The sequence below is a fragment of the Hyaena hyaena genome, unplaced genomic scaffold (assembly GCF_003009895.1).
Source record: "Hyaena hyaena isolate Hyena2069 unplaced genomic scaffold, ASM300989v1 scaffold_799, whole genome shotgun sequence".
NCBI classification, from domain to species: Eukaryota; Metazoa; Chordata; class Mammalia; order Carnivora; family Hyaenidae; genus Hyaena; species Hyaena hyaena.
In genome coordinates this window covers 682,251-706,681 of record NW_024081430.1, presented here as the reverse complement: position 1 = coordinate 706,681, position 24,431 = coordinate 682,251, and the positions used below count along the sequence as shown (strand labels likewise).

The following is a 24,431-nucleotide window of genomic DNA, read 5'->3' as shown; positions in this document are numbered from 1 at the left end:
ACAACCCTCAACCTCACTGCACCATCCTCCTGCTGTTTCCTTTTGTATGTGTATCTGTGCCTTCTGTTTTACCATATATAGCTCAAGACTCTAGAGTGGATTTTTAAAAAGAAAAAAAAGTAAAGATAAAGTGAACCAAAATAAATGCTCCCTCGGTGGGTAGCAGTAAATGACATTTTTTTTTAACTGATTGCATCCTCCGGGGTGTGTCCTTCCTGATTGCAGACAGCTTCTCTAAGATCATTCTACCTGCCTCATGTGACTAGATAGAGCCCTCAGGAAAAGCCAAGGTGAACCATTTGTCTAGGCTATGTATTAAAATGAGATTAGAGGTACTATTTTAACAGGTCTTAGATGGTAGAAGCCATTTGGATAGGGAGTTGATCCTCAGGAGAAAGTCAGGCAAAGTCATTTCCTACCCACCTATTGGTCGCTTCCAGGTGTTCGCTTCACAGCTTCCCCAACTTTCTTTCCAACTAGTACTTTCTAAAAACCATCAGCATCAGTCAGCTACAGTTGAATGTGAGTTTAACATAAAACATCACTTAACCTAAGAGTTGCTCTTAGGACTTCTAATTGTTCAACAAAATGTTTGTTTGTCTTTTAACTAATTAAAAGGAACTCTGGGCTTCAGAGAAGCTGGGGAGTAACTCTGGGTAGGCAGTGGATCTTTGAATCCATATTACTCAGGCTCAGTCTTCTTGCATATAAGATACAGAAATCCTGTCTCAGGGATAAAAATAGAAGAAATCCCCACTTGTATCCAGTCATCAAACAACAATTCACTAGCTTTGCATAACCACTGAGCCGAGCCTACATATTTACACTAGTGTAGTTCATTATCAGAGATTCTTCCTGACTCTCTTCTCCTCTAAGTTTGGCTCTGATGTTTCTTTAGCAAGCTAGTTTCCCTCTGTAGGCTCCAGATTCTTCATCTGTAAAACCACAGCTCCTAAGCTGTATCATCCCTTTATCCCAAAGATCAAATTCTGCAGCTGTATTTTCAGATTACCAACATACAGAATCCAGAAATACGAAAAGTTGAGATGTTATCTTACTGGTGATGAGAAACTACTGTAGGGTTTTAAGAAGGATGTGATGGAATCCTTCATAGAGCAACCATTCAACCAACTGTGCGGAGTGCGTTAGAAGAAGATAGAGAAGAAATCAGTTAGTGGTCTGTTGGTACCAACTGAGTAAGATAGGGGGCGGGCCCACACCAAGGTAGATCAAGAAGTAAGGTACACTGAACCAATTATTTAGGAAGTCAGATTTCTCTCTAGCTTTTGGCAGGGTGATGTTGTTGCTTTTCTTCTTCAAACAGACCTCAAAGTGAGATGAGGGCACCAAGAAAATACCCACTGTTTTTGGTGGTGACTTAACCTGGGCATTAAGGTTGACCCAGGCATTTGCCCATTTGAGTGAAGATGTGCCTTGCATACTGCATTTGACAGGGGCAAAGTACAATGGTGGTACCCATGGAAAAAATGCTCCAGCCAGGTGCCCAAGGTCCCAAAGAAATACCTAGCACATAGTACACACTAAATAAACACAAATAGGCAGCTGAATAAAAAAAGGAAATATTTGCAGGCTCTATGCTGTGAAGATGATCAAGATGATCACCATCAGTATATTCCTTCTCTGTATATTCATGCTTTCCTTCCACCAAGAGATGGAGTCCATTTCTTCCCTCCTCTTGAATCTGGGTTGCTCTCAATGAGTTGCCTGATTAATTGAATGTAAGAAAATGACATTCTGGGACTTCTGAGGTTAAATCAGAAGAAGTCTTAAAGTTTTTGCCCAAGTCTCTTCAAACACTCTCTTGGAATCTTCAATTTGAGAGAAGCCAGCTTCCATGTAAGAAGTTCATCCACCGTGCAACCACCAGAGAGAGCAATGCCAGCCAGTCATCGGTTCTCTCAGCTATCCTGGACTAGGTACCAGACAAAGGAGCAAAGAAGTCATCTTGGTCATTGTATCTGCAGCAGATGCCATGTGGAAAAAGAATGGACATATGCCCATTGAGCCATTACAGCCATTTACAGCCATTCCATCCTCTCCAGCTGAGAACCTAGATATCATGGAATAGGCATGAGTTCATTGCCACTCTACCTGTATTCCCAACCCATAAAATCATCAACACAATAAAAAAAATGTTCTTTTACATCACTGAGTTTGGAGGGGTGGTACCTATTAATTGATTACCAGAATATCAACCCTATGAGTTCCCTGAGGCTAGGACTAAATATTATTCATATGTATACCTCTAGCATAGTGCCTGGTACACAGTAGGCACCGGTACTATTTGTTGAATGAACAAATAAATAGATGTGCAGATGTTTGCATGGAGTATTTGCAAGCCTTTGTGATAATTAAGCCTCCTAAATCTGCTATGTATCTCTATTTCCCACCTGTAAGAAAGCACTGGTGATCTCTGATTTCTCTGAAGTGGAAAAGTTCTTTCTCCAGCTTGGATTGGGTGTGGCCTCATACTTTTGAGCTCACCAAGTGTGCAGAGCACTGTTGGTCTCAGGAGAGAGCTCTGTATTGCAGTCAAAGGCCCTAGCCACTGGCCATGCTACCTAACAAGAATGAATGTCAGTGATCATGGAGCCATGTGGGACTGTGTGTTAATAATATCAAATGCTTGCCTTGCTATGTATCACACCCTCTACAAAGATGAACTAATTTACTATTCACTAGCCTGTGAGATAAGAACTCTTATAATTCTCATTTGACATGTATGAAAAACATGACACAGAAAGACTGAATAGCTTGCACACGATTATATGGGCAGCAAGCGACAGCTTCACTCTGGACACCCTGCCCCTGGTGACCATGGTGCTTATTTATTTACAATGTTGTCCTGCCTCTCTGGGAAGAATCGTGACCCCAGAGTCATGGCATTTGGGAGGAAGGGGTAACGTCTACTAACAAAGAAGAAAAAGGGAAAGGAGGATGAAAATAGGGAGGAAGAGGAAAGGAGGAAGTGGGGGAGGGAGGAGAGGAGACGGAGAAGAAAAGAAAAATGCCATTCTCTGTGACCTTAGGCAAAACACGTAATCTTTTTGTCTCCCAAGGTTATATTTGGTGATTTGCTTTGGCTTTAGCAAATGACAAAATTTCATTTTTTTTTAGAGCATTAGGAGATTCTTGGGAAATGATGCCTTTTAAGTACCAAACTGCAGTATTATTAGTGATCTTTTTTTATTTGTATAGGTAAAGTTTTCTCATATTGTGTCTGAATAAATTTATGGAGGGTGTCTGCAGAGGGCAGGAGAAGGGCTTTGCTCCTCGAAAGCCATTAACCTAAGTCTAGCTCTTCGTGTCCCACTGAATTCTAAATGCATTTTCTAATTTTTCAATCTAGGAATGAGACTCATCTTGCAGGTAATTAAAGTTATTCTTAGAAAAGTGTGAACACGTGGTTTGTACTGCTAGCCTCTGAACAGAATGCTAATAGCAAAGTATGGGAAGTTCCACGGGTTACTTACAGGACTGGATGAACATTGACCTATTTCAGATACTTCTGTGACTCATCCAAAAAGCTCCAGATCACAAGTTCAGCGTTTAAATGGAGACACAAATGCCATACTATGGAGATTTTCCTCACTTCAATGACTACCCTTCCTAAATCAAGAAACATTCTAATTTGAGGTATACCAAAAATAGCTTTAGGACACATGGAGCCACAAATTAACAGCTTCTATAAATAGGCATCGCTTTGTCAAAGACCCAATTCTAAAACTAAAATTTTATATAATACTATGACCATGTTTTGATGTCAAGAAATTTTCAATCACTATTCTGGTTCCATAAAAAGAAACATAAAATGGGCTTATTTCTATTTTTTGCTATTTTTTTCTATTTTTTTAAATATCACAATCAAGATTTTTAAATCACTCCAGTGTTGTGCAGGGGAAAAAAAAATGGGAAGAGCTAGGAAAGCAATAATTTCAATAAAGCAGGCTTCCCAGTGTCCTATGGAATATGGCCACAAAGTAAGAAAGGGTCCTTAGAGAAGACAGAGGAAGCCTTTGTGCCAAATAGAAAACATCTCATTCAGCAGAGCAAATACTTGTGAAAAATTAGAAGCAAATAGAATCTTCAGCATCATAAATGCACTTTGCCATTGTTCTCAATTTTCTCCCTATCTTCTCCAAACTCTTCTGATTTCCCTCCAATGTTCTATCAGAAAAAAGAAAAAGCAATTTCCTACAACAAATATATTTAAATGTCTACTTCCAGTGCAGATGATTAGGAAACCAAAAAACATATTTATAGGTTACAAACAGGAAAAGCAACACCAAGGAAGGAAGGCTGAATTCAGCAGACTCAACTCAAGCTATGTGACTTTGTACAAATCGTTTAGCTTCTTTGGGCCACAGCCTCCTCTTCTGCATAATGGAATTAATACCTGCTTCTCTCAGATTCTTAGGAAAATCAAATAATATTATCTCTGTAGCCATCATGTGTCGTAAACCACGATGTGCTCTGAGCACATCAAATGTTATACAGGATCTTATTTTTGAAAAGTTATTAAACTCTTTCTGCAAAAAGCATGGGACCTGATACCTGTTATTTCTTTGTCAAGAGAGGGAGGTTTGCAAATGTTTGTGAGCTCTTAAAGTCAAAGAAGCATCAAAAATGTGATTTTCTTCTTGATGGAATCAGAAGGATGGAAAAAGAACTAAAGCCAAAATAACAGTTATTTAATGTTTAATGAGTAAAACTTAATGTTTTGGAAAGAGCAAATCATCCCACTTAAGACCACTCACTCTGCTCCATCAGTGACTGGCATCCCACACTTTGGAAAACACCAACCTGGAGAATCTTTATACTTCCAGTAGTAGAATTCTGGGCTCTTGCTATATGATTTAACCAAAGCCACAACTTCATTCAGTTTTAAAATTGAGCTAAAAAAAAAAAAAAAAAAGATAAGATGCTTAGTGTCTTTCACTCTCTTCACCACTAAAACCCACAATTAGCTAAGTTGCACTTCATTTCTCAGTTTTTACAAAATGATACACTAGGTACAGATGACAGATCCTTCAAACAGTTAATGACCTCAGGGAACTGGGAATTCCCTACAGATGGTTAGCAGTGGAAAACAAATTTTGAGTTGTTATCAAAATTAAATACCTGCAAATGAATGATTAGATCTATCAAGTGGCTAATCAGGAGAGTCTCTTCCTCTGTTGTTAATCATGTACATCATTTATGTACATTTGATATTGTAGAACTCTCTAGACCCATCCACATCGGTTGCCTATCAAGTAGACACATACCCAGGTATGAGTGCTCATGTCTTGACTCTTCAGGAAAATTGGCAACACAAATGTGATTGTGTCACTCTCCAATGGCTTCTCATTGCCTGTGGGATAAAATCCAAAATCTACAGCACTGTTCCAAAAGTCCCCCATGATCTCATCCTTACCCCTTTTGCAGTGCCATCTTGTTCCACTCTTTCTTTTGCTCTCACCTTCTAGCCATACTCACCTTTTATTTTCTCAAAACTAGGCTTGTTAATGCTGTTTCCTGTTCAGGCTGTTCATGCTGCCAAGAATGCTCTTGCCCAGCTCCACCACATCCCTGATCATCCTAATGTTCATTTATTCTTCCAGTCTCAGCTTAAACAACAGTTCTTCAGAGAGGTCTTTCCTGTACCCCCTAGGTTAGATTATATTCAACTGTCACAAGTTCTTTACTTCTTTACCATTGCCAATCACACTTGAATTGCTTGTTCATGTCTTTCTACTCTACCTGTGTATAAGTTCATTGAAGGCTAGAAGTGTGTATATCTCATCTATCTCTGTAGCCCTGGCATATATCACAGTGTCTGGTACTAAATAGACATCACTAGGCAATTATTGAATGGATGAATGAATGAATGGCTTCAGATTGGTCTACACCTAAGGCCAGAGTCTTCCAGAATAATTTAGTAATCTTGAGAGGATCTGGTATTATTTTTCAACTTCTTCTGGACAATACTTGTTTTTAATGTTCATGATATAAATCTTCCTGAGGGGCAGAAGGGGTAACCCAGTCTTCCATCAAGCTAAGTGACATTCCAGTATAATCCGGTATAATTCGGTCATGAGGAATGCACTCTCCTCAGTGTAGGGCATCATAATGTCCAACCTAGTGGGCTCAGGTGACCCTCACACAATCCTGGGGCAGGCCACAGATATGAAAATATCCTCAAGCCTCTCATCTTGCTTTCTTTTAAGCAACAAATTTTATTATGTTTTCACATTAAAGCAAATTTTATAATTTGCTTCTCAAGGAACCACAGTGATGAAGAGAGGCCATGATATAGTACACTTGGTGTAATAAGAGACAGCATGGTGTAGTGGAAAGAGTAATGGACAAGGAATCAGAATATCTAGATTCTGGTTCTCACTTTGCCATTTATTTGCTGAGTGACCTTAAGCATCTGGCTCTTTCCAACTTAAATATCCTTCCCTTTTAAATTGTATAGACCTGGGACTCCAGGTCAGGACAACCAATAGTCAGCTGTGTCTAACTCTTGATTTTGGCTCAGGTCATGATCTCACAGTCATGGGATCAAGCCCTTCATTGAGCCCCATGTTGAGCTCCATTCTAGGTGTGGAGCCTGCTTGGAGTTCTCTCTCTCCCTCCCTCTCTGCCCCTCCTCTGCTTGAGCATATGAGCTCTCTCTCTCAAAAAAAAAAAAGAGTAAAGAAAAGAAAAAAATAAATAGTACAGACCTTTTTCTTATAGGGTTTCCATAACTGCCAAATGAGATCATTATATTTACTATTATACATAGGAGTTTCTGGTACTTCAATTATGGGGAAAAATATAAAACTGTAAAATGGTAAGCAAAGTATAATTTTGTCATTAGCCCTTGAAAGCAGTCTTATCTTCCTGATTTTGGACAGAATCTATTAACAGTAGGGTGATTTTTCATTCCCTGCCATCTGACGGCTGGTAAAGATAGCCCAGTTCTCACCAGGCTAGTAAGAGCAGAGATAATGTTACAACAGGTTCATCTTCAAGAGGTAACAGAGCAGGGATTGGGCATGATGTGCCTCTCTTGCTCTCCCTCTATCCTCTATAGTATGAAAAGTATCTCTTAATAAAATATCCATATCAAACCTCCTATAGATCAGAGTCTTCTTGGATATAACAGAGCCAATGTTTGACATAAATGATGACCTGAATCATAGGCCAGATAAGCTACCTATGTGAAATGATTTTAGAGAATTCATAAGTCCTACTTCTCCTTACTGGTGCTCAAATTACTGAGATGTAAGCTTTTTCCCTCACAATTAGAGACAAAGTTGAAATTTAAATCTTTGTGTAAGTAATACAGTAAATCTTTACCAAGATGCCAATTGACTAAGGCTTTTCTTGACACCCACACTTGAGGAAGAGGGTATTAGACACTTGCGATACAAAAGAAAGAAAAAGACAGACAAAAAAAGAATCAAATTAATCTTCTTTATTCTTTTAGGTTCTGAGACATTCAAATAGATTTATTTTTAAGTACACTTTTTTAAAATTATTACAGTCAAAATAACTTGTGAGAAAAATAAAGGAAGAAATAACTTGACTCTAAAGTTAGTTCTCCTAATGATTTCTTGTCCATTTTCTAGACTGTTGCTCAGAAACATGTACTGAATAGGAGCTGGGTTGACCTGTTGTTTGCATTGTTTTTGATTGCAGACTTATCAACGAATCTCTGAGGGACCAGCTGCTGGTGACCATCCAGAAGACTTTCACATACACCCGAACCCAAGCTCAGCATCTGTTCATCATCCTCATGGAATGCATGAAGAAGAAGGAATTGGTATGTAAACAGTGTTCCCCATGAGCGGCAGAGCCCTCTCCATATTTCCTTCGTCTGTTGAACCATTTTCTTGAATCACACACCAACTGTGTTTTATTTCCAGCCAAGCTCACAGTGTTCCTCAGGCTCCATTGGCTCCTGTAGCCTCCTTCCCTCAGTAGCGAAGGCACTATTTTTTTCTGCCCAGATTTAATGAAGTGTGTGCAGCAGGGTTTCAACATCCTACTGAAGCTCACCCGAATGCTTCTGATTGCCTCAATCAAATGAGTTAAAGAGAGAAAATAGGTTTCCTCCTGGAAAATACTTCTGGGGTTTCACTTTTCTTGTGAGGAGGGAATCACTGATGTCCTTATTGTCAGATATCCTAATGACACAGGATCCAGGCAAATGTGGTAACCTATATGGGTAGAAAAGGGAGAGACGTGCCCATGGAATGCTGGAAACTTCTGTAACTTCTGAAGTGTCCTCCAATAGCTACTGAAACCTTTCTTACATCTGGCAAAAGTGTCTTGCAAATGTGGTATAATCACAGAGACCTTCTGTTAGAGTGAACAGAAATAACATGAGCTAACATTTAACAAGCACTTGCTATGTGCCAGGCAGCATGCTAACTCTTTACATGTGTTAACTCCTGTGATCTTTACAAGTGTCCCAATGAGAGAGGTATGATAATAATCATACCTTACAAATGAGGACATGCAAACTCGCCTGATTAATAAATGAGGAACCAGGACTCAATAGCAGTAGTATTTCTTCTCTGTGGGAAATGCTTGTATCAGAAGCTGTCTCACTGAAGCCAAGGTAGTGGATCGCCCGCTCTGAGCAGATTCTCTGCAAGCCTCGGCAAGCAGAGACTTTCCTGAGAGGTCATTTAAACCCACGTGCTGACAGGGCGGGTAAAGGAGCATCTTACACCTGAACAGAAGCCTCACTCATATTTTGAATCACCTCATGGCCACATGGGCATCCTGGGCTGATTATCCCATGGGGGCACTTCTTCTCCAGAGGGACATCAGGCCCAGACCCTGAAGGGTTCAACCATATGGAGGCAGATAGGGTGGGAGGGGCTGGAGTGAGACACTTTCAGCCAGCTCTCTGACTAGACTGCAAGCTCCTCAAGGCATGAGCTGGAGCAGCCTTGCTCACAATGATATCCCTATGCCTAGGACAGTGGCTGACACACACAGGGGCTCACTGAGACTTCCAGGAGGGAGGGGAGGGAGGGAAGGAGGCAATTTCTGAGTTTGCGAAGCCAAGCATTTAGAAAAACAGGACTTGATTCAAGTAAGCAGACCCATCACTGGAAAGCATCCTCATGACCTTTGTGAGAACCTTCAGCACCTTCCAGGTTTGGGGTGAAAGTTGCCACCTCTAATCCTTGAGTGTCTGTAGACCCAGGTAGTCTTATATAGAGAAGCCAGTACACAGATGGCATTCATAGCCATAATGACTGATGCCTCTTTCGACTGCCTACTGGAAATCTCCTATCTCGGACATGGCGACTCAAGGATGTTCAGTTCTAACACTGCCTCTAGCCTCAAGAGGGTGCATGTATCCCAGAGCACCTGCCCACGTCATAGAGGATGGGTTTCCTGCTGACTGTGGCTATCAGTTTTCCAATGCTGGCTGTGAAATCTTACTAGAACTAGCCATTTCAGCAGTCTTACAAATTTCCTAGAGACTCAGTTAGGATTAAAAATTCAAGGAACCACTTGGAAGTCATAAAACCAAATGGAGGTGAATGTGCTTCTCTGGATATTTCATAGGACTGTTCACTGGGATTCTGCCCAATAATTCATCATGACTCTTGCTGTAAAGGTCAATGTATTTTAGTGACAGGTATTTCCTTCAAGATGTGTGAGGTGTCCCTAGAGGTAGGCTAAGGCAATGCAATCTTAACAAGAAATGAATTGTCCTTACCTGCACATCTGGGCAGAAATCGGGATTTTTAAAATCATAAATATATTTAAAATAATTTTCATTTTGGAGAGGCTGTTTATATGTATAGATAGTAGTAGATGCTTTGTAAAGGATGTGGACCTGAGGTGGTCACTGGTTTTTCCCTTTGGAGGGGAACTGGGGAGGGAAGTGAGGTGGGAGAGGGGAGGAGACGTGCATACAGCCAGGAAGAACCACAATGGGGCTGTCTACTGCAGAGCCCAGGGGGCTTCTGTTCTCCGCTCTGCCTAGATTCACACACACAACACAGACATTCAAGTGGAGTTCCTCTTCACTCTTGAATCCTTCAAGTTTCCTTTATTCCCTTAACAAATGAAGTGGGATATAATATTTTGAGGTCAGTCTAACCCTGGGCAAGTTCAGCGAAGGGATTTGGCTCCAGAGCTGATCTGACATCTTTCTCATCCCAGCATCCTAGAAGCTTCTGTAATAAAGAAGTGCACTAGGCATGCATAGTTAGCTTGTGCAACTTGGGTCTCTGAGCTGTGTGGCCTCATGGAAAATATTTCTTGATGGGCATCTTGTGTTCATATTTTCTATTCATTTCATATTGTTCTTAAATTTACTTCTCCTCTTGGGTCCAAACAACATCTCAAAAATCTGTCACCTTTTGAGAAGGTACATCCCCCTAGAACCCTACCTTAGAGCTAAGTTCCATTACATTTGCTTCCCCCACTCAGCATTCAGCAGTGTAAGCCCCAGGGTAAGCGTGGCCCTAACCAAGTCACAGTGGAGGAGGGCATCCACCCAGAGACTAGTTCACCACCTTCTGTTTCCATACCGACACCTCCTTCCATCTGCTGTCCTTTCTCAGTTTCTGGGCCTCACAGGGGCCAAAGCTGTCCACCTCACCACCACCTCCTCCCAGTCACACCTGGGAGTCATGCCTGCCTTCAAAACTGAGGTTGCTCCAAAACCTGAGACTTTAACATCCACTTGCTGCTCCAAACATAACCACCCTCCCTCCTGCACTCACCACCATTATTTCATTCCTAGGGAACTTGAAAATCCAGCTTCTCCATAATTTGCTAGTCTGAGTCTAAACTCCTGAAATGACCTAATCGGAATCATAGTGTAGTGACAGGAGGTTTTCTCTGCCCATTGCCTAGTTGAGAGTCCAGCCTATTTCTGCCCTTCCCTTGCCTGGGTCCTCTGACTTAGCTACCCCTCTGCCCTCTGCCCATGGGCCTGGTCCTTCTTGGTATCATCCCCAAAGCAGTTCATTTGGTTCTTACCAACCATCTTTTCTTTATCTTCAGTTGAAAGCCTTTCCTGTCCCCTACAATCACGGTAAACTTTTATCATTGTCATCTCCTCACTGCCTCTTGAGGACCTGTGCATTGCATTTCACAGTGTTTATGATAAGGTCACATGAGCTCCCTGCTCCCTTTCCGGTAGCAGTTCTCATGTGCAGTAACAATTCTAAAGTCTAGAACCCAACATTGCAGCCAGGCTATTAAGTATGCTTATCCAGCCCATCAATTCTGGATGTGCAGGAGGGAAAAGAAACTGATGTGTCCAGAAACCGCATCAGCCAAGAAGCATCGAGGGATTCTGCAGAGATACAGAGAAGAGATGGCTTGGGGAGAATTTGAAGGGACCTGGGATCTACTTGTATTTGAAAGACGATGGACACGTAAACTGAGAAGCAAAACTTAAGGGATAGGTCACTGTTCTGTCCTAAAAGCTGAAGCTGTGGCATCTTGATATCATCACATTCTCACTTGGGGAGGGCACCTTAAGGCACAGAAAAAGCCAAGGACATAATAGCTTATGCTAATTGAACAAACGGAACCAATGATGTTAGGTCATTGGGTTTGCTTACCCTTCTTCTTCCTCCCTGTTCTATAAACAGATGTTTATGAAAGATCACTTCTTGGCTCTTTCCCCTTTCATGCACTGTTCTGCCTTCAGTTATCATTTTGAGACAACTCCAAAATACACAAATATCCAGTTCTTATCTTCCTCCAGGGTCCTGCATTTCTAGACTCCATGCTCTCACCCGTGCCCTCATTCTTTCTTTCCTAGACTATGGCTATTCCCTGGGGAAGCCTGGTCTCCCTTAAGCCAGTATCCTCCACCAATCCATTCTATGCACTGAGGCGTTGGCAAACTTTCAGGTTTTGTGTGCTGCATAAAGTCCCTGTCATATATTTTCTTTGTTTATTTGCTCATTTATTTTTAAACAACACTCTAAAATCTAAAACGCCATTCTCCACTTACTGGCCACTGGAAACAGGCCATGGGCCATGTTTGATTCACGAGCTGTGGCCCCTGCAGCACAGTGATGCCAAGTCTTCTTGCTGAAGAAGAATGCACTTCTCTGAATGCAAAGTGTAATGTTCTGCTTATATTTCTAGTCTTAAATTCCTTTGTTTTTTTATGGACCCTTCATGCTATCTAAACCAATCCGCTTGCAATTATTATTTTTATTGCCTGCTTCCCTGCATTTCTTCAAACTTAAGGCTCTCTCATTAGCCATAACCAATTGCCAAACACATACTTGCACACAAATGCACATGTGCATGCATGCGTTCATGCACATGCACACACAAACCTAGAATGCACATCACTCCATTATTGCAACTTTCTTGTGGTACTTACCATTTGTACCTTAAGTTATTTATATGTATCTCTGACTTATGTGAGCCCTTAAGGGCAGAATCTATGTCTAATTCATTATTCTGTTTTTTCTGCATTCACTTATCCCTTATCCCTTAGTAGAATAGTATATATGTAGCAGACACTCAATAAATCTTTGTTTAATGGATGAGTAAATGAATGAATTCAGATGAACATGCATTAGTGGTAAGAGATACGTATTTAGTATCCATAAAGTGCCTTAAAATCTCCACTTACACGGTGTCACATCTCCTTAGGGAGTCACAGATTTGGTTTATGGACCTAGGTTTGATTCAGGGCCATCTGCTTAAGTTATGGGCAGTATTCTAATGTGGTGGTTATGAGGAGCAAGCTCTAGAAGCACACAAACCTGGATTCTAAATCTGGCTTCATCATTCAAGTGATTTAACTCCATTAAGCCCCAGGACCATCCACTGTAAAAGGGAATGATAAGAATACCCATCTATTCTAGGATTTGCCACACTTCTTCCTTATTGGTACAGATTATACTTTGATTCTTTAAGACACAGACACAGACACACACACACACACACACACACACACACACACACACACACACTGAGAAAAATATATCAATACCAAAAGGTGAAGGCTGGCTCGAGGATTTTATATGCCTTGCCAGGCTCAAGGCCAAGTAGTACGCACATGTCACTCACATAGCTTCCTGTTCTTGCTTGACATCCTGGGCTCCAGAGCTGATGAATCTCCCCTAGATGCTAGGGAAGGGCAGCAGAGGGGTGTTGTCTGTGCCTCGCCCATGAATCTCTGGGGCCCCCCTCTGCTACCTTCCAACACAGGGAGATGTGTTTCTTAATGAGCACTTATTTAAACCGTACACCGATATCCCATTACAGCTTCTGCCACATTTGGGAAACTGAGGGACAACTCTGTACCTACCTTTTCACAGATTGATAAAAACCAAGCAAACATGACTTCTAAACAAAGAGTTTTCTTCTCCTTTTGAGAACAGGCCTCTTATATGCAGGAAAGGATTACAAAGTCCAAGATGTTCCTTGCTTAGAAAAATAGATGCTTAGGGCGCCTGGGTGGCTCAGTTGGTTAAGTGTACAACTCTTGGTTTCAACTCAGGTCATGATCTCACCGCTTTTGAGTTCAAGCCGCAATTGGGCTCTGTGCTATCAGATGCTCTGTCTCCTTTTCTCTCTCCCTGCCCCTACTCTGCTCGCTCACTCTCTCAATAATGAATAAGCATTTAAAAAAAAAAAAAAAAGAAAAAGAGATGCTTGTCAGACTGTTAATACTATGGGCAGGTGGGTGAGTATTCCTTGGCAGGTTAGGAGATGTTCCTGAAGACCCCCATGGCCCTACGGCTCTGGGTTACTAAGACAACTAAGCATTTTAGTGTGTCTAAAGAATGCTGGCACAGTGTGTGATTGCCAAGAAGCACTCAATGACTTTCGCTATATTTATGGTTATTCTACAAGTCACCTTATTTGGTGGTACAATGAACCTTGCTAGGGTCACTATTACTATTTCCATTTTAGAGAGAGAAACCAAGACTCAGAGACTCACATGAGAGCCCCAGATTCATGTAGCTAGCTAGGGGCAACTTCAAGACTTGAACCAGGAGCATCTTTCTGCAAGGCCCAAGCACTTTCCACCGTATTTCTGCTGATTCCTTATTCTAAATATCAGGTATGAACCAAATTCAAAGTGACTTTGAAGTCAGAACCCATTTTCTTTCTCATTTCTAGAATAATCTGAACAAGTATTTATTAGACTTCATGAATCTCAGAACAAAAAGAATACGTTGTTGGTTGGTGTTTCTGGAAGAAACACCTACATAGCAGTCATCATATACCTACAAGGAAACCATAAGCACATGATCCAGGCCATTCAGTACTTCTGCATCAAGGGCAAACTGAAGTTATTCTTTTCCAGGATAGTATTTTAATCAGACTAACTAGAAGCCCTCCACTTAGAGATCAAACTCATACTATGTTCTTCTTACAAAATATTCATTGAAATGAAAATGAAATATGAAGGAAATGTCATTTATCCTTGCCAAGACAGCTAATTACAATGCTAACACTTTTCATCTTACATAATGTATAATAATACCTTATAATAGACAAAGCTCTGTTGCATTCTATGTGTCATTTGAGCTGCCCACAACAATGGGTCAAGAATTATGTCTATGTTTCAGCCAACAAGAAAAACAAATTGGAGAAGACTACAGGAGTGTACAGAAATATCCCACTTGACTTTCATCCTCACTGTCTCAGACTCTTAAAATAAAAATATAAAAAGTCTCAGACTCTCATAAGCAACAGAGATTCCCCTGACCTTTCTCAGCCATATTCATCAAAAATTATCAGTGGATTAGAGTCAATAGAAAAGCACAGAAAATACTCTCTTTATGAAGAAAAATAAGTAAAATATAAATACTCAAGAAATAAACATATTATTGTACTCCCCCCAGGAGCTGACGTAATTACTAAGTAATTTCTCTGACAATCGGCTTGGGTTTCAATTCTAAGCTGGTCTTTCTAGAGACTGGGCTTCAGAGACTCCACAGCTCTCCTCCATTCTGCCTCCTAGGCCAGGGTCTCACCATGTTTGCCTTGACCAATGGTCTCTGCTTGGCCTCACCGCCACTAGTCTGTTCACTCCCACTGACAGTCAACTGCCAAATGACACCTTTTGAAGAGCCACCTTCATAACGTAACCTCCTACCTTATCAGAAACCCCTACTGTCCTCAACAGTGTTTCCCAAAGTGAAGAATGCTGATTGCCTATGAGACTGTTACAGGAAGAAGGCAAATGAATATTTTTATTTTAAGAGGGATGTTTTTATTTGCATGTATATTACAAATAATGACAATAAAACACAAAACCATGAATATTAAGCCTAAATAAACACTAATTGTAAGGGGGTATCTGATTGTGGTATTGGCATATAGATATGGCAAAACAATGAAGACTCTATAAGAAAGACTGGTTGGAAGACACTGGATTTCAGGATTAAGTTTCAGTTCCTTCATGTGACATTCAAGGCCCTTTCTAGTCTAGATCTAGTCCACATTTCCTGCCACAACTACTAGTACTACTACTTTCATCCCATATACTCTAGTCTAACCAAATCTAATTTTCCTTGAGGAAAAGAGCATGCCTTCAACACCTTTCTGTATTTTGTGCAAGCTCTTCACTGATCTCTTCAAATGTTAAATGCACCAGGTCCTAGAAGCACTGGGATGGATTCTCTACCTCTACCTTACAGCCTATTCCCCAATGGGAATATTTCTATCCAAATAGGAATACATGGACCAGTGCTTTCCCTGAATTCAATAGAGTGAGAATTCTTAGCCTAGTGTTCAAGAACAACTAGAAGCCTTCATCAATATCTTGAAACCCCTGAAAATATAAGCAAGATTTTGTATGTATAAGCATATTATGGAAAGAATGTATTCAATTTTCAGATTTCCCAGGTGTGAATAACTCTGAAGAGTTAAGAACCACTGTAGTAGATGCCTTGCCATGGCAACAACTGAATTTGGATCACAGAAGCCATAAACACTGCCTTACATTCTTTCTTTTCCCTCAGAGATGCCCCATCTGGATAAACATTTAATCTCTGAGCAATTTTTAAGTGTGTACACCTCCATATCTCTCATTAACAGTTTTTGTACATGTTTCTCTTCCATGCTCAACAGTCAGTCATGCGTTTCAGGAAACCATCAGCTTGTAAATGGGCTATGACCCAAAGCTCTGTTTACAACCCAGAACCCATTGTCTCATAAAGCAATGTAAATAATTCATCAAGGGGCACCTGGGTGTCTCAGTCAGTTAAGCGTCCAACTTCTGCTCGGGTTATGATCTCACAGTTCATGAGTTCGAGCCTTACATCAGCCTCTGTGCTGACAGCTCAGAGCCTGGAGCCTGCTTTGGATTCTGTGTCTCCCTCCTTTTCTGCCCCAACCCCCCCTCCCCCAACCACCTGTGCTCTTTCTCTCTCCCAAAAGTAAATAAAAACATTTAAAAAATAATAATTCAGCAAAATTCTGGTTTGCTGTAAAGAGACTAAGAACGAGAAACCAAGGAATATAGTTGGAAAGAAGAAAAAGATTGTCATCCCCTTCTCTGGGACAGAACTGACCCTAGACAAAATTGTACATGTATTAACATTTCAGAACCTGTTTCCTCTTTCTCTGTAGCATTGCTCTCAGAGCTCCCCACCCCCTTCCAAACAGCCTTTGGACCCCGTAATGGGATTTCCCCACCTCATTCCTCCAGTGTTACCTATCTCCTAATTCATACAATGCCATATCCTAACTGCCGAGGAATTTACCTCGAAATCTGGAGGCCAGTATAATTGAATTCATATTCATGGATGTGAGACTGAGAGCCCTTTGACCTCTGTAATTGACTTGAGCTTCTGATGGATATATATAGAGAGAACAAAAGGAATTATTGATCAGGGGACTCTAGGGCAGTATAATGAGTGAAGAGGAAAACCTGGTGGGGGGGGTGGTGGAGTTGGAAGGGCGGAGCTGCCACACAGATTGTCCAGTCTCATATGGAAATCTCATGTCAACTCTCATTTTCAAATCATATCCAAACTGCTTCCTCCAGCATTTCCTTCATGGCTAATGCAAGAAGAAATGCAATAGATGCTGGCTTACCCTCTCTTTGTTTTAATTATATCTTAGTTCTCTAACCCTTCCTGGTAACACTTCATTTGACCAAAGGCTATAGAATTAAAATTTGAAAATCATGGCTCCAGAGGACACAGGGCTTTTTTCCCCCATTGTATTCCTTCCACAGAATACATACAGAATGTATGATCCTACAGAATGTATTCAAACCTGAATGCTTTTTTGTGATTTTGATCCATAGTGTTTGCAGGAGGAAGAGGGGAGTTTACAGGAGGGGTGAGGGGAAATTAAATGGGAAGGAACTGGAAAAGCCATTGACTTGCATGGATTATTTGTAACCAGATGTCTAAAAGCGAGATATTTTCTGCTCTCTCTTCCATGGTAATCAATGTGTATACAATACCTCCTGTCATTTGAACTCATTCACCCACATTTCCATCTATATTAGTATTTATGCTTCTTCTTATTAGGTGTGATGCCCAGTAAATGAATACATTCATCACATCCCAAGGTTTCAGCCCAGGCATTAGCCTAATGCTGATCATGTGTTCCCCAATTTACCATTCTCCCAACTCATTACCTGCCTCCACCAAATCCAAATCTTGACCAGAGAAAATTATCCTGACTGGGGAGAACAAACATACACTGCATAAAAATGACCCCTGCCACTATCATCTTCATCATTTATCTTAGATTTTTATCAGTTTTATGTGGCTATTTTCTCCCTCAAAGAGAATTTAAATGTCATGTCTGCCAATCGCCTCCTTTATTTTAAATATGATTTGCCTTTTTTCTCCTTCTCATCTGGTCTTTTTATCTTAAAGAGATAAAAAGTATTTTCTTTATTTTCTTTATTCTCCTGCCCAGTTCCATGGTTTGGGATCAACTATGGCCAGTGCTCAGGCTCACTCTGAAGCTGGTCTATCTTCTTCATTTCCATAATGATGTGACTAACATTTCACTCACCCCATTCTTGTGGAACCCAACATTGACCTCTGGTGGCCACATGATTGTAGTTTTCTCCTTCTCCTTCTCCTTTTTAATTCATAGAAACGTAGACACATAGAGGTTCAAAGTGTTGAGAAACCATACTGCTGTGGCTTCAACATTGATTGTACATTAGAATCACCCAGAGCTTTAAAAACAATTGACGCCTGGATCCCAGCCCTGGAGGCTCTGGTGTCATTGGCCTGGGATGTGGCCTGAGTGTGAAGGATGTTAAAAGCTCTCCAGGTGGGACTTTCTCATATAAGAAAATTCTTGCTTCTGCACCATTACCACTTACACATTCTATTTCCTTCTGTGCCTTAGAGCCTAGAGAAAATCTGGTATGATTTGTCACAAGGAAATGAAATTAATGTTTCTGGAAAACAAATTTAAACTCCCTGTTTTCCAAAGATGCCACCAAATTAAATGTCATTATATATTGACAACAGGCCTGGTGGGGGCTAGAGCAGAGAAAAAGCATAACTAAGTGAAATTGGCCACAATCAACTTGGTTTTATCTTTTTTTTAAATTATATTTATTTCTGAGAGAGAGAGAGAGAGACAGCATGAGCGGGGGAGGGTCAGAGAGAGAGGGAGACACAGAATCTGAAACAGACTCCAGGCTCTGAGCTGGCTGTCAGTACAGAGCCCGACACGGGGCTCAAACCCACCAACCGCGAGATCATGACCTGAACTGAAGTCGGACGCTTAGTCGACTGAGCCATCCAGGTGCCCCCAACTTGATTTTAAATACAGATCTTCCTCGGGGCCCCTGGGTGGCTCAATCGGTTGAGCGTCTGACTTCAGCTCAGATCATGATCTCGCAGTTCGTGGGTTCGAGCCCCACGTCGGGCTCTGTGCTGACTGCCAGCTCAGAGCCTGAAGCCTCTTTCAGATTCTGTGTCTCCCTCTCTCTCTGACCCTCCCCTGCTCATGCTGTCTCTCTCTCTCAGAAATAAATAAAACATTAAAAATTTTAAAAAAAATACAGGTCTTCCTCAACTTACAGTGGGGTTATGTCCCAATAAACCCATCATAAAATGAAAATAGTATTAAGTTGAAAATGCATTTACTACAGCTAAATACTCATAGCTTAGTGAAGCCCTACCTTATGTGTGCTCAGAACACATTAGCCTATAGTTGGACAAAGTCATCCAACACAAAGCCTATTTATTTTATACTAAATACATATCTCATGTAATTTCTGTAATCCTGTACTGAGCGTGAAAAGCAGAATGGCTGTATGCCTCAATGATCGTCAGTGCGTTGGTTGTTGACCCTTGTGAATATGGGGATGATGGACAACCAAGGCCACCACTGCCCCCGCATCAAGTGAGACTGTTCTAATCCTAGTCACAAAATATCACCAGCTGGGAATGATCCAAATTCAGAATTTATTTTTTTTAATGTTTATTTATTTTTGAGAGACAGAGCATGAGTGGGGGAGGGGCACAGAGAAAGGGAGACACACAATCCGAAGCAGGCTCCAGGCTTTTTGCTGGCAGCACAGAGCCTGATGCAGGGCTTGAATTCCTGGACCACAAGATCATGACCTGAGCCAAAGTCGAAGGCTTAACTGACTGAGCCACCCAGGCATCTCCCAAATTCAAAATGTAAAGTCTGAATGTAAATCACTTTCACACCCGAGTAAAGATGAAAAATGGCAATTGGAGCCATCTTAAGCTGGGAACTGTCTGTATTATGATCACATTCTTCCTCCAAGCATTTGGCCATGACTTCCAACAAGTGGCACAAATGACTGTGGGGGCTTCACTACCACCCCCAAGGGCTCCACACATGCCCACGATGAGCCATTCGATGATCAGAGGCAGACAGGAGGGAAAAGATGTGGCTGACCGTGAGAGAAGAGAAGAAAAGGAAGGAAGTAGAAGAAGAGAAAATTAATCCCTCGCTTGCCAATTGCTTTGTAATTTTATCATCCCCACAACATTAAGAGAGAGTATGGGCCCTATTTTTACTGACTTGAGGTCACTCAGCTAGTAAGAGGTGTGATCTGGCCTCCGCCTACCCTCCCGCCCACTACTATCGTCCATTCAAACACAGCTGCCCTGCTGCTTCACTGAGAAAACATCAAACAGCGGAGGACAGCAGTGCTATTGGAGGGTCCTGTGATGGGAGGTGGAGCTGGCAGTTTCTGCAGCAGCACTGGGGGGTCAGGGTCACGGCGGGAGTTGGAGCCACCAAGACCACAGAGCTCGCAGAGGCAAGGCCGAGGACAAGGAATTGATCCCCATGACCAAGCTGGGCTGCCTGGTCAAGGACATGAGGGTCACGTCCTGGAGGAGACCTGTCTCTTCTCCCTGCTCATCATGGAATCTGAGATCACAGACTGTTTCCCGGGGGCGTCCCTCAAGGATGAGGTTTTGAAGACTATGCTGGCACAAAAGCAGACCCGTGCTGGCCAGCAGACCAGGTTCTAGGCATTTATTGTCATTGGCGAGGACAATGGATACGTCAGTCTGGGTGTTAAGTGCTCCAAGGAGGTAGCCACTGTCATCCATGAGGCCAGGATCCCCGTCAAGACCTCCACTGACCTGTGTGGCGAGGTGACTTGGGGGACACGATCGTCAAGCCACACACCGTCCCATCGGGGTGACCGGCCGCTGTGGCTCTTGCTGGTGCGCCTCATCCTCGACCCCAGGGACACCGGCGCCGTCTCAGCCCCTGTGCCCAAGATACGGGTGATGCCGGTCCTGACGACCGCTACACGTCAGCCAGGGACGGCACTGCCACCTGGGCAACTTCACCAAGGCCACTTCTGATTCCCAAGACCTGTCTCTCCCCCCTCTCTGGAAAGAGACTGCGTTCATCAAGTCTCCCTGTCAGGAACTCACTGACCACCCTGTCCAGACCCACGTCATCTCCGTGCAGAGGACCCAGGCTCCCGTTCTGCTCACCGCATAGTTTTATACAAGGAAAACAAAGGGAACTAAGGCCTATAAAAATATGAACAAACAAAAAACAAAGACAACTGCCCTAGATCCGCTGTGAGTGCAATAAAACTCCCTTGCCATGTCCACCACCTCATTCCAGGTGCGAGCAAGAGCAGTTTCTACCCAGAGGAGAGGAAGCTTGCAGCTCTCAGCCTCTGGTGGGAGCCAAAGAAATAAAGTTTGAGTTTTCCTGGCAGCATACTAACCTCCACAGGCGCCTGGGTCTGAGGAAAAGCACGAATCCCACCAGTAGATTCCAGCACGTGCCGCAGGAATGCCAAGACCAGAGTGGGAGTCCTTTCGTCACGCTTCCCCCTGGAGAGGACCAGAGGGCTTCCATATTGGAGCCGCTGGCGGCACTGTCTGGTTCTCATGGAGAACAAGAGAACATTCACAAAACTGTACCACTCTGTCATCTAACAGGAGCAAACAATCAAATGCCAACTATTCGAATGCAGGTAGACTACTTCACTTCAACAAAATGGCATCATTTGGTTTCCCAAACTGTGGAGGACAGGCTGGTAACCAATGGGAGAAATCTCGTTACAAGGTGGCATTTTCAGGGGGGCAGGGGGAAATGGTACACTCCCAAGAGAGGTTTTCCCTGGGAATGACTGCCCTTACTTATACCTGTAGGTCTCCCCTTGCTCTGACACAGGTCTGTCATTTTAGCCACTCTGGGCTTCTTTGGTCTTGGACATTTGCTTGTCCCCTTCCTTCTGCCTGAAACTCTTCCCCTCCACTCTTCACATGGCTTATCTCCTTGTCATTTTTCATTCTCAACATCAACATCTCCTCCTCCGGGAAGCCTTCCCTGACCACCCTGTATAAAGCTGTTCCCCCTTCACTCCACCCTGTGTTTTGTGATGGCATTTGCCACACTTTGTACTTCTCCCATTTGTCTGTGCTTGCATGTGTATTTGTCCATCTGCACTGTTAGCCCCTAAGAAGACATATGTCTTGTGCAGCATGTCACACATCTCGAGATACAAAGTAGATGCTCCATTTAAATATCTGCTGAATAAACTGATCAATGAAGTCCAGGTCTATCATATCTGATGCTGTATTTTCTTCCCCTACCTTTTTATTAAATTTTTTATATTTATTTTTGAGAGAGACAGAGACAGAGTGCAAGTCAGGGAGGAGCAGAGAGAGACACACACACACACAGAATCCCAAGCAGGCTCCAGGCTCTGACTGTCAGCACAGAGCCCGATGTAGGGCTCAAACTCACAAACCATGAGATCATGACCTGAGCTGAAGTCAGAGACTTAACTGACTGAGCCGCCCAGATGACGCTCCTTTCCCCTGACCTTTTTTAAAACTACTATTTAGGAAGGACTCTATTTCAGGCCCTTTGCTAGGCACTTTGCACATATTTTTTCACTTAAAACTCAAAGCAACACCATGTGATAGGTGTTATTTCTCCAGTTTCACAGATTAAGGAGCTAAGGCTTGAGAAATTAGGTTTCTTGCCTAAGCCAACATCATAACTGCAACAGCCAGGATTCAAGCACAGATGTGTCCAATTCCAAAGCATTTGCTTTTCTCACCCTGTGACACTTTCTCTGCAGGGAAAAAAGACAGAGTATTGGGGAGGATGAGTAATCTTTCCAAAGACTCGAACAACAATGCTTCTCATTTATCTTTCTTCCTTCCCTTGTATTTGTTTACTCCTTCTCCCAATGTCCCCATTTCACATCACCAGAACCATGCACATTCACTGGCAGGAAACGCACAAGTGATCCCCCTCCAAGATAGTGCTTTCTGGAAACAGTAAGTCAGGAAATCGCTTTGAAAGGCAAACTCCTTTTCCATGGCTCTCATGGAAATCTCCTCTCTTAACACCCATATTTCCAGTGCTTCGATGCACCATCCTCTCCCTGCACCATCAGAGAGATGTCCCTGCAATGGCTGAATGCTCTGGAAGAGGGCACAGTGCCCAGATAACACACCCTCCAGCATCGCAAAACTCGGGGCTCGCAAGAGCCAACTTGCAAGTTCCATTATGGACAAAAATGAGGGCAGGATGATGAAGCAGAGGACCCCATCCTGACACCAGTAGAGCCTGAGATTGCCAGGATTTGTCACTGGCCCATGTGTGGCTTTAAATGCCGATGTTCTAGCTCTGCCTAAGACAAAATGTTTCTCGACAACCCGATTTCTACCCAGACCTCAACCACCTGCCATCCATGAGCCACAATCTCTGTCTTTCTCTTTCATTGGTCCTCGGAAATGCTCCCTCCCCACTGCAGCTGTTTCATCTCCTTGTGTGGGTTGTTTTTGTCACCCTGCCAGCCTAGCAGTGCTTGGTAGCTTTCTCAGCCCTGATAGGATGAGCCAGAGGGCTCAGAGAGGAGAATTTTCCAAACCTCCTTATAACATGCCGGCAAACTCCCAGATGCCCTGTGGGCATGGGCGCACAAAGGGGCGGGGGGCACAGCACGTGCCAGGCAAGGCACACGCTGTACACAAATAAACATGGGCATCTGCAGAATGCTCACTGCGGGAAAATCCAAGCAGGAATCGCATCTTTTTTTAAAGCCACATCATCACACATGCCAAACAATCAGGAGCATTGAACAGAAGTTCAGAATGTATTCAGGAAATGGCATCTATGGGATGAGTTTCAGGTTGGAACATTCATTTCCGTTCCAGTTAGGGTTCCATTCTAAGTCACACACACCCAGCTAAAGTCTGTCTGTTACCTGCAATAGTCTTCTGTTCAGCACACCACTTTTGCAGTTTTTCATTCACTTCTTGAGTGCTTGCCATATGGCCAGCAGTATTCAAGGGGCTGGGGTTATAGCCGTAGTAATCCTCAAACAGCCTACATTCCAGTGGGGGAGAGATAGTAAAGAAATAACAAATATATGGAATGGAGGAGGGGGTGATCTTGCGCTAATATATCAAGTACTCCTAGAATTAAAGACATGCACCAGATTTAGCAAGACAGATTTTGTCAGTGACTTTGAGAAGTACAGTTTCGTCGGTGTTGTGGGAGAAAGTCCTAAATGCAATGCCTTCAAGAGACAATGAGATTTGCAAGGAGTAGAAACAAGTGAGGATAAAAAATGTTTTAGGGAAATTCTTCAATTAAAAAAAAGAAAAATGGGGAAGCTAGGGAGAACAGAGATTAAGGGATGATATCACAATAACTCTTGATCATAAAAAAGTTCCATGACATTAAATATTTCCCTTATTCAGTATTGGAAGATATAGGACAGAGATTTCAGTAACTGTCTTCTAACCCTAAGGGAAAAGGCATTAAAATATTTCTGGGGGTGCCTGGGTGGCTGTGTTGGTTAGGCATCAGACTCTTAATTTCTGGTCAGGTCATGATCTTGTGGTTTCGTGGGTTCGAGGCCTGCATCAGGCTCTGCTTGGGATTCTCCCTCTCTCCCTCTCTCTCTGCCCCTCCCCCTGCTCATACTCTCTCTCTCTCTCTCTCTCTCT

At 42.5% G+C, this 24,431-nt stretch overlaps 1 pseudogene; it reads left to right on the top strand.

The window, feature by feature from the left end:
- The first annotated feature begins 2,739 nt into the window (after positions 1 to 2,739).
- Positions 2,740 to 20,946, top strand: LOC120221663 (annotated as a pseudogene).
- The last annotated feature ends 3,485 nt before the right edge of the window (positions 20,947 to 24,431 follow it).